Here is a 13910-nt window from a genome sequence, read left to right on the forward strand (position 1 = left end):
CCCATTAAAGGTCGGAGAAATAGGAAAATTTCAACTTTTTACCCCCGGAAAGATCGAGATTTGGTCAAAATTGGTCAAATTCAAAATAATTGTTAAAAAGAAAGGTTTTTACTTCTCGTTTGTTTAAAAAATTTTCTATTGCCTGATAGTTACAGCTGACAAGAATAGTTTTCTCAGTTTTCCTTTGAAACAGAAAATTTCCCAAGCTTCTTCTTTCACGGAGATTTACAGCTGAAAAATATAGTGCACTGAAAGGGTACCTTTTCAGCCATATTGAACTACACTGTAAGGGTACGATGTTGAAAAGCAGATTTTGCGCGGCACATACCGTCGTTTCGAAATCGAGTGTCCCCCTGGCCCCGGGGCCTCAGGAAGAATTCTACAAAGTATGCATCTACGTTATTAGATGAACATTTAATTGAAGATGTATAATTAATAGATAGTGATCATTAAGAGAAGAAATTTTGTCGCGTAGAATTAAAATTACAAAAGCTAGAATTACGATGTTCTGCGGACGTTAATGAAGATGCATAACTTTAGAAGTGCTCCTTTAATTGGTCACATGATTCGTTTTATTGTTATTTTTGTGAACAATAGAACGAGGCGTATTGTCTTTTTGTCCACATGACGTGTTTGATTCTTGTCAAACTAATGGTATTCCATTTCAAGAGTGCATTCATGGACAAAAAATAGAAATGTTATCCCTAGGTGATGTAACTTTTCAAAAGGTTAATTAAAAAGCTATTGAGCGCTACAAAGGTTTTTCATCAGAAAAGAATAGTAGATTGACAAAAGGTTTGACGAGCATTTTTGTGTATGTGACTTGATGCACGATTTTCGAAAAGAGTATGTGACTGACTGCACGACTTCGCTTGCAACCATCTACAATCAAAGAAAAGTCACGTGTCGATTCACGCTTCGCACGTTTCGTTGGTAAGTATCAAACTTATGACCTCTTTATATTTTTCTGACCATTTTCTCGTTTTATTGTTTATTTGTGAGCCACACCCAAAAGGTGTTTCAATGACCTGCAGTCCAATTTTTCATTGGAAACGAATTCGATGATACAATAGTTAGAAAAAAACTCTGAAACTGGAACTGAAATTTTCCATTCTCTAAATACAAAATTGTTAGAACTCATAAAATTCGTATTTTCAATATTTAACCTTTAAACAAAAGAAAAAATGACCCGTCTTAGCAAGATACGACCTCGGTTTCGAAAATTTCTTTGGTGAGCAAGGGCCAGAAAACTTTTGATGAGTTTTTTCTATCATCCAAAATTTGTGTTCTTATTTCAGCAAATAAATAGAGAACGTACAGTACAAAATATATTCTTGCCAATGAAATGCAAATTAGTTTCTTTGTAATTTTGGTACGAATCGATAAAGTAAAAAATTACCGTTACTATTAAATAGTACTGTACAAATAATAATACAACTTTTAATATCTCTAAAATGGAGATTTCTTTCACATTTTTTATTTTAAATCAAATCTGGCGAAAACATATTCATAAAATTTTGAAGTAGAAGTAAACGTTAGACTCCAAGGCGTTCCAAGAAGTGGAATATTTTTTATTTTTAATTTATGTAACGTAAAAAAAATAGAAGCATTTTTCTTTCAATCAAATGGAGCAGAAAATAATGGTTTGTTTTGTTGTAATGTGCTTTTGGTGAAATATGGTCTAATAAAATATTACCGTGAAAAGCACAGGTCGAAATCATATATCGACGCTGTGCCGACCAATCCAGATTCTATTCAGCGTGTAATTTGAAAACACAACTCAGAAATGTCATCAATGCTTTTTCAAAAGAGTCAGTGATAGAGAATCATAACATAAAGTCTGTGTATTATTTCAATTCAATTAAAGTAACATTTCCATAATTAAAGGTTTAGTAATTACTGTTACACATTTGGGGATCATGTAAAAGATTTCTTTTGAAAGAAACTCGTTTCAATTACACTTGGAGGTTTCTGGGGAATTCGTAAAGAGTAAAATGCATACTGATACAGTCTGCTAGACATTAATATGGTAACATTTGCTCTTCATCTTTGATTTTTTCTACAGTGATTAGATTGACACATGCGCGATAAAATTTCTATCATTGGTCTTTAGAGGTTGAAATAATCTCAAGAAATACCCTAAAATTTCGCCCGGCTCGAAAACTACACTGAAATTAACTCTCACTGGGAAAAAGAGCACAGTATGATTTTGAGATAATGAAGTGAATGTAAGGATAGCAATTTAGTAAGTAAATATTTCTAACAAATGATTTTTTGGCTAACAATTTGATGATGAAAAAATACACATAAGCTATTCGACCTTCACTATCAAGCCCTATCAAGAGAGTTAGTTACAATCTGCAAATTTCTACAAGATGATAGCCATCATGGTGCTATGATTTCAGACTTCTGAACTATGTCTGTTGGAACTCTTAGTTTCACTGCCATAAATTGTAGTTACCTGGTTGATCCTGCCAGTAAATTTTATCCCAAAGGGATCATTTTAGCCATGGACCTACGCCACCAGGGGGGGGGTTAGGCCAAAAAAAGCTATTTTATATACTCTAGTTCAATGAATCTTTTTTAATTAAGTTGTTCTTAAATATCAATTTCAGCCCACAACAACTACGTACCAAAATTATTTTCTCAAACATCTAGTTAGTCAGAAAATCTACCATATGCTATCTTCGCTTTCTGATTTGAATGATGGTACTGAAATCACCAATATTCGCAATATATCACTAATCTTAAATTTTTGAGAGCTTTCCAAAAATATATAACAGGTCCTTATTTTCTCAAGCTAAAATTGTCATTAATTTTTGACCCTATAATTTTTGCCTAAGTCATATTTGTCCAAAAATCACACCAAAGTGTCCGAAAAAAAAATTGATTAAAAAAATTGAGCGACGAACGCTTTTGAGACGGGCAATTACCAAGGATAACGATTAATCAGAACATAGTATAAGAAAGCCGCGGCTGGAATATGTACCGCATTGTCTTTTCAGTTAATTGCTGTTCCATCTCTGTCTCCGAGCTTTATAAGAACATCAAGATTGTTAGTTTATTATTGGTAGATAGTTTTTGAAATTTTTCTCTTATTTTCCTTCACAAGAAGATTTTTTATTTCTAGATATCTTTGAATCTGTACCCAATGAAACACTTTAACTGATTGTGGACATATTTTAAGGGTATTTTGTGGAAACGATAGTTTTTCGCCAAAATTAAAATTATAAGAACTATATTTAAGATAACAACTTTCCTGTCAGTTTGAATGATAAATTTTGAAGGTGCTGGCTTGAAATTTTCACAGAATTATCTTGATGTACTATTTCATTGATTTCTAGAAAGATTTCACTGAAATATTGCGAAGGCATTTCGAGGCACCTTATTAATTTTTGAGTTCTTTCAGCCCAGCCATTTTGTGCTTGTTTAAATTTAACTTTCCTGCACAATGATATTATAATGCAAGTGTATTATCAAGGGCATATCATTAATGTCTAAAACGCACTGCGAAGTAAGTATTAACGACAAACTAATAAAGTTTACCATTAAAGATGCTACACTACTTATTTCTTGATCAACAAATAGTCATCAAATACGACAGAGATAGAACAGTAGAAATTCAGATGTTATCATTCCAGCCGCGGCTTTCTTATACTATGATCAGAAGTAAGAAATTCTGGTCTATTCTTGAACAATTCCCATATGTTCGTATGTGTAGAATAATTTCTTTTTCGAAATATCCTATTTCACGGTCGAAACGAATCACGAGGAATAAGGACTGATAAAACCTCGTAACAATTTCACGTTGGTTAGACGCAAAATTTTAGACCAACAGAAACTCGTTTATTAGAGAGCGATGGTCCTGACTGCAATAAATTCTCCAAACAAGGTCCACTGATGGCTGGTATTGTTTCTAAACGTATGGTTAGGATCTGTTGGGGTTCCTTAGATAAACCTTATCCAGAGTGTCAGGCGTGATGTATAACCTCCCAAATAAAAGTTCAAACAAAAGCGATACAAGGATCAAAAGCTATTTAGTTGTTTAGTTTAATTACATATCATATAAAGTAAAATTAGTTATAAAGTATCCCTTGTATTCTGTCTGTGAGCGAGCGACCAACCCGCAGTTTAATTTTTCCTTAAAACGATCATAGTTATTCAATCCCACCTGCAGAAATCACCACCTCACTGAAAATATTTATGCTGGAATTAACCACATCAAATAGCGGAATCGCAAATGCGATGCATACCTTATCGGGGAAAACTTCGTCGGAGAAAAATATTCGTCACTTGCTGGTAGTTGGTAAACGCAGTAAGGCCGGGGAAAATTTTCGTCGGGAAAAAATATTCGTCATTTGGCCAAAATTTTGTAACTTTTCCCCGACGAAGTTTTCCCCGATAAGGTATCGTACCAAACGCTATTAACACGCTTTTTCTGATAAGAATGGTGTTTTTCCATTTCATCATGGATATTCTTAACTTTTTGGGAAAAATCATCCTGAAATATTCTTACGATATTATTAGATTAGGATCCAAACCCAGCCTAAATCTAACATACAATAGATATCTCATGCAAGAATTTGGCATTTTCGTGTATCCTTTAAGCATTGCTTGGGAATAATTGGCAATTTACAAGCAAAACGCTCTAAAATGACATTGTCAGGTTCAGTTGCCAAATTTCATGATGGTGGTATGGGGCACCTTCGGTTGGGACAAGTTTTCCCCAAAACTTCTTATTCGAGGATTAGCCATAATTTCATGCCAAATTTATATCTACCGACTCACACTTACTTTTAAGTCGTCTGACTACTTAATTGGTTTCTACCCCTAATCTAGGTCATAGGCAAATGGAAAGTTAAATTTGGATTTAACACAGATTAAATCGCGGTTTAACTTTTATTTGATAAGCGCTATATACAGTATTCGAATGGCTGGGTGGCCGCCCTCCGCCAACTGAGTCTTCTTTGCTAATAGCCATGTGACATCATGTTCAAAATGGCCATCACATCTCCCTGTTCAAGTCGACGCTCTAACTGAAAGCTGACAGGATGAAATATTTTACCTCCCACCCTCCCTGCAGTTATGGTTGTAGGCGATCCTCACTTATTTATACTAATATTGTAGTTATCGGGAAAAATTTTCCCCAAAACTTCTTATTCGAGGATTAGCCATAATTTCATGCCAAACTTATATCTACCGACTCACACTTACTTCTAAGCCGTCTTACTACTTGATTGGTTTCTATCCCTAATCTAGGTCATAGGCAAATGGAAAGTTATATCTTAATTTTCGGCCAATTTCATCATGGATAATCTTATAAGTATATTCATGAATATTCTTGAAAATAAGAACATGTTAAGAACATTTTAGGCTTAAAAACTGAAAAAGGCTTCAAAAGTTTTGGATGTTCTCATAAAAAATCGAGGAAAGTGTCGAAAAACACTTTCTGTTGACAAAAATATCGTTCGAAAAGTATTCCAACCACGTATAGAAAAATCTAAACATGTAAGGCGTTTTAGTTGGGAAATAAATGGCTTCATTTCCCCTCCTGGAGATTTTTCTAAAGCCAGTGAATCGAACGTTTTTCTATAATAACAAAGTATAAAGAACATAAAGCTCTCAAAGCCAAATATTTTGAGAATAACGTAAGAAAACTTCAGGCTTTAAGCCTTTACGGGTTTACGCGCTCTAGGACTTGAAATTTGAACTAAAATACAAAATGCTGAGAACAAGAAGATTTTAAAATCTAACCCTTTAAGTGCCAATGTGGAGTATATTAGACATGGGCTATGTAGTCATGTAATGCTGTCCAGTTTGTGTTAGAAATCGTTATTTTTAAATTTGATTGTGCTTCATGGTCAAGTAAAAAAGAAAATTCAAAAGTGAGTCTTTCCACCTAGATTTTAACTAGGTTTGAACTAGCGATTTTCTTAGAAAACTTAGAAAAAAAGGTCCGTGGCACTTAAAGGGTTAATACTCAAAAAGTTATGAACACCTGAAGACCTCAATACTTTATTCCTTACCTTATCCAATTTAAAAAACGTGTACCGTGGCTCGCCTTTAGTTGTTGATTACAAAAACTTTGTTGGAGTTTTTCGCCGAAGTATCTGAGAGACAAAAAGGCATGCACTTTTGTTTAGTTCAACTGATAATAATCGAATCCTGACCCCCGGAAAATTACCACGGACTAGAAAGAACGAAAAAAATTGAAGGGGCGGAATTGCTGATTGAAACTAGTTTTCACCGTGTGGAACCCGTCAATATCCGATCATCATTAATAAACATCTAAATTCTTCTTACTTTCATTGGTTTGTTTTATTTTCATGTTTGTCGTGTATAAAATTTGTTTTTCTGACTGATCTACGCAGCAAAACCATAACATATATATTTTCTGTCTATAAGGCCAACCATTCCTGAATCTAAAAAGATAAAAAGGTAAAAATAGTGATTAAAAATTTTGATGCAGAAGAAGATGAGGACTTTTGCGAAGACAAGCATTTTAACTTTTAGGACCTTATTTGCGGCGAAGAAAAAAATTGGAAAAAAGAATTTACATTAGATGATGTATCTTTAACCAAACTAATAATACAATAATAGATTTTCGGAAAATTTTTGCAAAGGTCTTTTGTCTCAAAATCTTGAAAATAGTTTTTGACCAATTTTTCATCCCATTTTTTCGTACAAAAAGAGTCATAACTTTCGATACATTAATTTAGAAAATTTTCCCGAAAATTTCTAGATAGTTCAATCAACGGATTAGAATTCTAATCCGTTGGTTCAATCTTTTGCAGAAAATTTAAAAAAATTCGAAACAAAAAGATTATTACCCATTAAAACTAAGCACTTTTTGTAAAAGAGAGTAATATAACATTTTATTACCGTCTTTTTAAGGTTCATGACGTCATTTTTGTAATTAATTCGCTAATTACTCTAGGTAGAATAAATTCAGAAAGAACTTATAAAGACAGTTTTTTGTTAAAAGTGTCAAGTAGCTCAAAACAGAAGTTTTATCTTCAAATCTCATAACCGATCTTTCACAAAGGAATTATAAGAGACACTGGATAAATGACTCATAAAACGGTGGAGAGTGACCATTGTATTTTCTTTGTTTCAGAAAACAATTGATGTTCTAGCTATGTCCGCAAAGGACAACTGTCATGGTGGCTCAAATGTATCTGATTTTGAAAAATGTTTATTAATCTCATTTTAAAAAAGTTCTCTAGCGTTTTCTTTTCGTACCTTTGCAGGGAAAAAACTTTGAAAGTAAGGCTAGAATACCAAGCCGGATACATTTGTGAAATCTAATATGAGAAGAACCTCATTAGACAAGAAAAATCAAACAAAATGCTTATAGTAACACGAGATTTTCAATTGGGAATATCTTTCCAAAACTGTTACCACAAAAGCTAAAAGTAACAAACATTACACTCGAGTGTCTTGGTGTCACTGTGGTGTGAAAATCTTTTGGAGGCACGTGGTGGCAAGGTGGTTTTTTTGTGGTTAAAGTTTGAAAATTTCCGGTGTCAACATTCAATTTCTTATACACAACACATTTTTTGGACCTTTCTCACATAACTTAAAACGTCATAACGACTTATAATTGACAATTAAATAGAAGAATCTGACTCTCATAGGAAAGTTTTAAGTCTCTTTTGGGAATTTGATGAGTGATTTTTTATATAAAACGCAATTAAAATGTTTCGAAAAATCATTTAATCAGGGAAGGGGAGTGAACAATAATATCATTACTGGCTGCGTTTAGACCAGCCTGGCATTTGTAATTGCTTGCAGTATTCTTTTGAATTCTATTGTTCCGCGCAATTGTTCGGTTTGTCAAATGCCTAATGATGCCAGCGTGTTGGCATTTTGTTGGCATTTGAAATGCCATTTTGAGCAAAGGAATCCCCTTTTCTGGCATTTCAAATCAAACAAAGGAACCAAAACAAAGAGAAAAAATGACATTTTTGATTTTTTAAAGTATTTGCACGTTTTTTATTCAGTTCTTTCTATAGATTGTAAAATTTGCAAGATTTGCCATAGCCTAGCCCTACGGCAAAAATTTTCAGTCTTAATAACTGCAGTTTTTGAGAAATTCCATGCTTTTCATTGTTTGATCTGTCAAAGTTGAACTTGAGGGAATCACCTTTTCAGTAATGACTCTAAAAAGACGATTCCTTAAATGCCATGACAGAAAATACAATGGAACAGCTATTAAAATCGAATCCCTCATGAGCAAATGCCAAATTACAAATGCCAGTTGGTCTAAACGCAGCCACTGTGGACATATAGCTAGAACATAAGAAATCAGCAAAACTCAAGTACTTGTATATCCAGTGTATAATAAATCCTTGCTTTCACTATAGTCAGAGCCTTTAAGTTGGTCAAATTTCATCAACAATGTTCTATCCATTAGTAAAGAACCATCACGTTTTCCCGTAAGGTATTATCATGACCACTGAGCCAACTCGCACCAACATACCGGCCACACGACCCCCTCATTTGAAGACAGCTTAATTTTGTCATTTTGTAAGAAAAAGAAAAGAGGATAAACGAATTTGTTGATTGATTTTTTCTTTGATTCTTTTACAGGCACATTAACGACAAGGGACTTGACAATCACAAATGACGAAATCGTAATGATTGAGTGACAACTTCCAATTCCATATGGCTCAGTAGTTGGACAAGTAAAATCACGAAAACGAAAATCCTCTCCATGTAAGTCTTTCAATATTTGTTGTTTTTGTTTTTGTTTACTTTGTTGTTGTTTCGTCTCGAAATTGTACTCTTCTATCCAAGAAATGGTTTTTACCACTAAAAGCCTTGTACGGGGTTGCTTTTCTAAATTTAGTAATGAAGTATTTTTATTAAGCTTGTTAAAAGTAACTTAGTGGTTAGACTTGTTCAGCAAGTAGAAAGCAAGGCGGGCACGGTAAAAAGCTATCGTAAACTTTCGTGTGTTTTTACACGGCAGAATGAGCAAGATTGAGAGTTTCAGCTTCCCTTTCAGCGTTTCTACTTAGAAGATAAACAAAAGACCACTATGGCGATTCAAAATGCATTAATGATGTAACTTTTCATTCTAATTACCTTCTCAATGCACTTTAATGACAACATTTCCTTTCATTTTTTACCATTGCTCTTCATAACTATCATTAATAGATAGAGATCCCTCCAGTAATAATACTTGTGTGGTCGTGAAAATACACTTTCAGAAGTATTTCATAAATTGATAAAAAGCTCCACTCGCGGAAATAGTCATCGCGGTAACTGAAAAGTTTTGTCTGGAAAAAATAAGGGTCTGTCTGACAAGAGGCTAAAAAAATCATTATGTGGACAATTCGCTGTAAAATGCAAAATACCTTTTCAGTAGCCTCGAAAAACAACATTCAACGCCCTAATTTTGATTCAAGTCTTTTCTCTGTATTAGTTGTAACCTTAACATGAAATCAACAAAACAACGACTATTAGATTAAACGACTTGTTAGCAAAACCCGGAAGACCAAGCTTCTAACAAATAATACAGTACAGCCCCAAGAGAAACACTCGATCTAGCAATGACCGTAAATTCAGCCAAAAATTTGGCTTTCGACATTGGAACCTTACAGTGCAGAGAGAATTACTCCAAAATTATACAAAAAATTGATGCACCTTTTCTAGAAGATGGTGTCGACTTTTAATGTTATGATACAGTGGAACCTCCAATTAGCCGACACCATCATCGGGGAATGGAGTTAGTATCCGCTAATCAGAAGTGTCCAACTTTTAGAAACTTTTCAATTCTGTACCACTAAGGGCTAAGTATGTAAAATTTTGGTCCGTAGTGCTTCTCTAGAGACAATAAAACATGGAAGAGCAAAAGAATGATTATTCAAATGCAACAATTTAGTTTTTATGAATCATAGTAGTCTTGAGGTCCCTGTTATCATTTTTATGAGGTAAGCAAATTCACCGACTGGGTAAAGGGAGCGAACAATTTGTTCGATGAAACTTTGAAGTGTTTAAGAAATAAATAGTTTGGATAAATCAATCCTGTCTGTGACCAGTTTGACGCTACGCGCTTTTATATATCTATGATTTACGCTAATTAGAGAAGAAAAAGCAGGGTTTTGGCCTTTGTTCGCTAATTGGAGGATCCGCTAATTGAGTGTCTGCCTTTTGGAAGCTTTTTTATGAGGATTTTTCTAGGAAATGGCCGGGAAAAATAGAACTGACCGCTAATCAGAGGTGTCCGCCTTATAGATTGTCCGTTAATTGGAGCTTTTACTGTTTTTGGATTTCTAACTCTTATCTTTTTTTACAGACATTACAGCGTACTTTGAAGCAGCCTAAAAAGTGTATCCTTTAGTTTTTGACGGTCCCAGTCGGATTCTTGTACATTATCCTGGGTACAACTCGACTATCATAGCTAGATTAGCTCTGGCGTCGCTAACTACCCTAGGTGACGATATATTGTTTGAATTGCTGGAAGTTAATTTGGACCCTAAACCAAAATGGCTTAATAAAAATGATTATCTTTTACAAATTATACTCAAATACTCAAACATGTAAAGTTGATCTGAATTTTGAATAGATTCCCTTCAACCTTCAGCATCGGAAGTTTTATATCAGGAGAATTATGGAAAGAAAACGTAGAAAACGTAATTTCCCCTGACCTAGTGACCATAATTTCGTTTGCCAAAAGACACCGTCCTATAAAAATATGTATTGAATGAAATCAGGATCTGTCTTCACAGTGTGGTATGTAATATTCACACGCTGTGTACATACAAACTCTTATCCAACAATGCATGACCTTCAAATTTAGAAAACTTTATACAGGATTTTTATAACATGAATATACAATGTGGCGACAAACAGCGATTTCTGGGGGGGGGTTATTGGGCAAAAAAGGGGTACGGGGATGTGCCGCTGGTCAGGTGACCTTCTTTCAGTCCAAGGTAGGATCACAAACACACCAAAATAAAAAAATCAGTCCCTCGTAGGGTACCTTTTTGAGGAACTTGGAAAAAAAATGGAAAACTTTGAGAAAGTTCTTGAATTTCAGTACCATTCAGGGCCACTTTTTTAGAAAATTGTTAACAAAATTTTCAAAAAACGGGTCCCACGTAGGGTCCTTTTTCGAATTTCGAACGAATTAACGTCTTTTTCAAAAATCACCAGATTTAAAAACGACCGTAATGTAAAGTCCAAAATTAGGCCCTTCGAAATCGGTCCCTATCAGTGCAGAGAAAAATTGAGTAAATTTGGGCAAAAACCGACCCTTACGGAGAATTTTCTTAAAGAAACTTTTGTTCATCTCAAAGTAAAAAACACCCTTAGAGTGCACATCTTTGCTAATTTCTACTCTTACAGTTCACTTTGACAAGCCTGAGAAGCGCACCCTAAGGGGCCGCACCTACGTTAGGTCACTTACCTTGCGTGCTCCCCTCCTCCCGGGTTAGCTCGGACGATAAACGGCTCAGGATATTTGGAAAATTCAAGGACTCTTGCAATTAAAATATTATTTCTCGTGTCTCCAATCATGGATAAGATGTTTGAGGGAAAAGGGAAATTCCCTACAAAATTTGAAACACCATAAAGGTTTTTCAAGTGCTCTGAGTTACTTCTGGAATGTAGAGTATGTAGAGACTTGGGATTCAAAAGCTCTTAATTCCAATAAGGTTGGGAATATAGCCTAGAAATCGAAATAAATTAAAAGTACTAAACTCGCGTATCGTTGTCGTATCGTCAACTGTACAGTCGAGTTCTTTTTTTTTTTGGGGGGGGGGGGGAGGGAGGGAGTTATATTCCACCTTTTTACTGTGCCCTCTAAAAACTTCAAATTTGTGGAATCTAGAAAAAAGTACTGAAATTTAGATGACACCTATATATTTTCAAGTTGTCCAAGAATTGTTTTGACGTCAAATAGATTTTTGTAGATAATGGAAAATAGCTTTGTGCTTTGTTATCGTGCACGCACTATATTTGTAGAGCGAAACAAAAGAAGAGCACTGGTATTTCAACCCGATTAACCATCAAAACAGCAGAGTTTATGGAAAGGGTGACAAGATTGATATTCAAGCTAACTGCTTGTTTCACAAATAGAACAGACAGTCTGCAAAAGTGATGGTACCAGCTTGCATCACCTGGTATGGTGCCACAAAGTCCTTTTTTGTGAATGAAAAAAATTTAAAAGTGAATGCACAACGATCCAAAAACATCTTGAGAAACAGTTACTTGGATATGATTGGATCTTTGTAAAAGACTCAGCCCCTTCTCACAGGGCTAACTTGGTGCAAGATTAATCAGGAATATGTTATAGCGGAGCTGGATAACGCACATTTAAAAAAGCCTTGTTCTATCTCTGTTCCTGACATTAAAATTTGATATGAAATTTAACTTTTTTAATTACAAACTCGTGAAATTTGGATTTCCTCTTAGCCAATGATTCTGCTGCTGCATTTATCGTTCACGATTAAAAACATTGTTTTCATTAGTAAAGTTATAAGAAGTTTCTTCTCTAAGATTATAAATAGTACTTTTTCATTTGAAATACCGCGCTACACCGCGAGGTGCCTAGACTGGAGTCGTTTATAATGCATGTAATACTAATAATAAACACAAATAATGATACGGGATTTAGTTTGTATAAACAGATAAACGACTGGAAGAATCCGGTGTTCCAGCCTTATAGATACCGGGCCTAGCTACGCAGAAACTTGCGTAGCGAAAAAACAATTTATCAAGCAACAACAAACTCTCAAAATAAAATCAACTCAAATGAAACATTTTTAACACACAAATCCACACACGTTTTATTTTCAAGAACTTTTTTTGAGCGGGAAAAAATTTTAATTGCGATATTGACACCTTTTTTTTTGTTTTGAGTTAGTGCACAAAGGTTTCTAGACGACTAAAATTTACTTTTTTGCTTTATTTCTAATATGCTGAATTAGTCGTCTAGCTTGCTAGACTACGAGGTGCCTCACTTTCTATTTTATATTTTCAGATAGCAAGTCGGTATGTCTGATTATGGAAAAAATTTCAAGTCAATTGAAACAATATTTGTCAAAATATTTACATCCGAAATTTTTAAAGAGAAATCATGAAAGCTTCTCAAATTAATAACACACGCTGATAAAAATAGATTTCATTTACAAGGAAGCTTTTGGGGTATCTTCTACAAATATTATTTTGATGAAAAGCGGGAACATCATAGCAAAGTATGTGCAAACGTACTGCATGAATACTTTGTCTGCTTCATTTTTCTTATAAAAACAGAACACTCAAGGGGACAGAGATGGATTTCTATTATGAACAGTTTACAATAGAAAAGACAAAGAAGCAATCCGCTAAGGAATTCTCGTCCTTCATCCAGCTCCGCTATAACATATCCCTGGATTAATTAACCGAACAATTGAGACGTAGATACGTGAAATGCACAAATTGGCCACCCGCTTCCCCTGACAACCCCCTGGACTACTTTTTTTGGGACCGTGTCCAAAATAAAGTATATGAGAATCGTTTCAACCGGGATGCAGAGACCTTAAAGAGAAGAATCAGAAAGGTATATTGAAAACTTTGTGTATTATGACGTTTTTCAGAATATAAAGTTCAAATCCTCTAAAGATCGAAAATTATTTTAATGACTTTGTATTCTCCCAGGGGGTGGGGATACTTAAGCAAAAATAAGTGTTGGGTATGAGTGTGCGGGCGGTAAGGCTCAGTTTCTTTACCTTCCAAAGTCTCTCTGGGGGTAAAAAATAACAAAAAATCAAAGTGGTCTCTTAAAGGGTCACTTTTTCGCAAAAATTTAAGAAAATGCATTTTTGGCAGATTTCTAGCAAGTTTTTAAATTGAGACATTGGTTGAATAAGTGCAAGAAGTATAACTTCAGTGCACCCTGAAAGTGAATAGACTTTTTGAAA

At 34.5% G+C, this 13910-nt stretch overlaps 1 protein-coding gene across 1 annotated transcript in view; it reads left to right on the forward strand.

Moving 5' to 3' along the window:
* Nucleotides 1-799: 799 nt before the first annotated feature.
* The window catches only part of LOC136802556 (uncharacterized), a 33501-nt gene continuing 20390 nt past the window's right edge, over nt 800-13910 (forward strand). Inside the window, exons 1-2 of the mRNA XM_067059293.1 lie at nt 800-933; nt 8593-8718. The gene's annotated coding sequence lies outside the window, so the exon portion shown is untranslated. The remainder of the gene's footprint in view (nt 934-8592; nt 8719-13910) is intronic.

Source organism: Clytia hemisphaerica, unplaced genomic scaffold (assembly GCF_902728285.1).
Source record: "Clytia hemisphaerica strain Z4C2 unplaced genomic scaffold, Clytia hemisphaerica genome assembly, whole genome shotgun sequence".
NCBI lineage: Eukaryota > Metazoa > Cnidaria > Hydrozoa > Leptothecata > Clytiidae > Clytia > Clytia hemisphaerica.